Source organism: Antennarius striatus, chromosome 7 (assembly GCF_040054535.1).
Source record: "Antennarius striatus isolate MH-2024 chromosome 7, ASM4005453v1, whole genome shotgun sequence".
Taxonomy (NCBI): Eukaryota; Metazoa; Chordata; class Actinopteri; order Lophiiformes; family Antennariidae; genus Antennarius; species Antennarius striatus.
The window spans coordinates 3414387-3417725 of NC_090782.1; positions in this window are offsets into that span (position 1 = coordinate 3414387).

Here is a 3339-nt window from a genome sequence, read left to right on the forward strand (position 1 = left end):
TACCTCATTACAGTCAACACAACTATACAATATTTACCGGTACTGAGCGCTGAATAACGCCAGAGGCGCATCGAAGGTCTTGACAGAAGAAAGAGAAAAAAGAAGAAGAAACAATTGAACATGAAGCCACAGCGGCAGGAGAAACTCCCCATTGTGAAGATCCTGACTGTAATGTGGGGGTCTGCCTTGACAAGTTGGGTGAAAAATATACAGCATTGAGAAGATTGAGTCAGAGTGGTAGGTTGAAGAGAGTTAAAGAGAGGTTAATGTTTGGAGCACACCCAAACATTTTAACAAGCTCTGCTGTACAAATACAGAAATGTAAATATTTATTTGCATAAAAAATATCGATTTCTGAATTTGTTTTGTATACACACGCATGTATTTGAATGGTTAATAACGCTCCAGCGTTATTATACAGTCTATGTTTCGATGAAACTTGTCTGTGTCCTGAAATCCAATTCATGGCTTCAACTGAAGTGGTCAAAGCCGAAAAGTGGCTCGGCAAATGAATGAATCAATCAATCAATCAATCAATTTACAAAGCGCTTAAATGAATAAACACACGAATGAATGAATGAACGAACGAATGAATGAATGAATGAATAACCGCATATAAAAAGTGTACAAATGCTATGACAATTGGGGGGGCAATAAACACGAAAAATACGTACATTCGATTAATTTTTAGGTGATACAGATATTTGGAGTTTTTGAAGCCTTTTTGGTCAATAAAACGCTGATAACTTTATAGATACCAAAGTCAGTCAGTCAGTCATCTTCAGATCACCACCGCTATATCCGCCGCAGCGGGTCACGGGGAGCCGGAGCCTCGGCGGCATAAGGCGTGAGGCGGGGGACACTCCGGGCACGACGCCAGTGCACCGCGGAGCCACACACAGACATACAACCATGCACACACACAATCATTCCTACGGGCAATTTGGAACGGGCAATCAACCTGAAGCGCATGCTTTTGGAGGTGGGAGGAACCCGGAGAACCCGGAGAGAACCCACGCAGACACGAGGAGAGGATGCGAACTCCGCACAGAGCGGGACTCCAAGTATGATTAAAAAATCATTTGAATACAGGTCTTTGCTTATTATATTTGTATTTACATTCATGGATATCGAGCTTTGCTAATACAATTAATAGTTTGAATGCTTTAGAACTCCTGTGAAGTCATGTCATCTGCTCGGAACTAATGCTCACATTGTTCCAGGAAGACATTTAATTCTACGAACCGACACGCTTCCTGTTTCCTGTCGGGGGGAACCTGAAGCTCACTCTGGACTTACTGCTAAACAACTAAGAGAAGAGGCTGAATTTAGCATTTAAGAAGAGACTGATATGTTTTTAGTGAAGGCGTTTGTTCCACCGTGGGTGTCACGGTAAGAATGGCTATCCGATGAACACAAACACACACACTTGTCACGGACTTGTGACCTACGATAGTTTACGACACCGAATCTAATGTCACCTATGATTCTTGACAAGCTTGTGACTGTAATTCTCTGCATTATCAAATGACGTATGCTGCGTTGCTTCCTAAGATTAGAGTTATAATGAGTGTGCATGAATGATATGCTCACATAGTTGTTGCAGTAATTGTTGATGTGGAGTTTGTGGTTGTGTGTACTTGCGGCAAGGTGTGCGTGTCGAACTGGAAGCCTGGCGCTGCTGGCAGTCCGTGGACATCCTGCAGGGAGAGAGGCGAACCTGCTCCACACTTCTGCTTCCCAGTACAATTCCAACAAGACATCAATAGTGCGCTGTGGGAGGCAGAAGTATGAGAGACTGTATCCCGTGATTCTGGTCCGTCCGGATGGATCTACCATCAACATCAGGTGCAACGAACCAAGACGGATCCTCACGGTCAGTATGCCACCTCCTCCGCTACATATGCACAGCTCTTTAACCCTCCACATTGTTTGATTTACGAGCTCAGTCACGGAATGGATTAAACTTGTATCTTAAGGTACAACTGTATACAGAAGTGTTTCTTGGCCTGATGCAATATACATTACATGGCACCTTTTTATCAAGCAAGAAAACAACTATAGTTTCCTGCAAATCTTAAACATTACTCAAGAGCCGTCCACCACATTATCAAAACCTGAAGGACAGTATTGAGTAGGGCTGCCACAAACGATTATTCTGATAGTTGACTAATCACCGATTATTTTTTCGATTAGTCGACTAATCAGATCATACGTAAATTGAATGTAAAACATACAGCTTATCGCACCAGCATGAAGCTGCTCTTATATAACCATCAATACTTTTCAGCTTTAAGTGTTTAAGGCATATGCTAACTAAAAATAAAGACAAGATGATAGTTCATTAAACCTTTAATGAAATATGCTTGTAGCAACAAACAATTGTTTAACTGCGTAGCATAAAGTGAAAACAGCTGAGTAAAATAAGGAAAAGTCCCTTGCCTAAACAACACAAAAATGAATACTTCAGGTTTATTTTTTAGTTTTTTTCTGTCCTTAATTTGTCTTTGGCATCAAACATAGCAACAATGAGGTAGGCACCTGTAACTAAGGAATTATTACAGTTTTGGTCTCACTAACAAAAATGCATTTTGTGCTCAGTGCTCACAACTGTATTCAACTTTACTACACTCTGACTCTATGCAATCCCAAACTGCACAAGGGTCTTGTTCATAGCCAGGAAAGTTAGCATTTCTATATGTCTTGGAGAAAGGCTTGCTCTCTTTGGAGAGAAGATGTTCCCTGCTGCAGAGAAAATCCGCTCCGATGGACTCAGTCAGGACGTTTACTTGCTGAGGTGTGCATGTAGCTGGCTTTGTAACAAAGCCGTCCATTGAAGTAGAACCTACTTTTTTAGCACTGAAACATAACGTTAGAAAACATTAGCGTTATTTCCTATTCAAACACATCACTGTTGTAGCGTTACAGAAAACACATGAAATATGTGTGCTAAGGTTGGCTAATGAATCAAATCGTCATTGCTAATGTTAACATTTACAGCTATATGAGTAAGTAGTAAGTTAGCTCTCTGTTTACGCTAATATTAGCCGCTAACTACCCAGTTAGCTTACCGAGACGACGGTCCCTCTTCATCGTTGCCACAACCTGCTTCCTTTTCAGGTGCTCGAACATCGCAGTTGTGCTGCCTTGGAAGGCAACTTCTGTCTTGCAGATATTGCATTGCACACTTTTCTCTTTTGTTTTCGTAAAATGCTCCCATACTTTTGAGGTCCGGTGCCACCAGGTAGCCATGACACCAGAGCCTCTCTGGCATAACTTCCAGTGACATCACGGCTGGTCCCGATTACCTCTACTGCGCAGGTGTGTCAAGGACAGAGC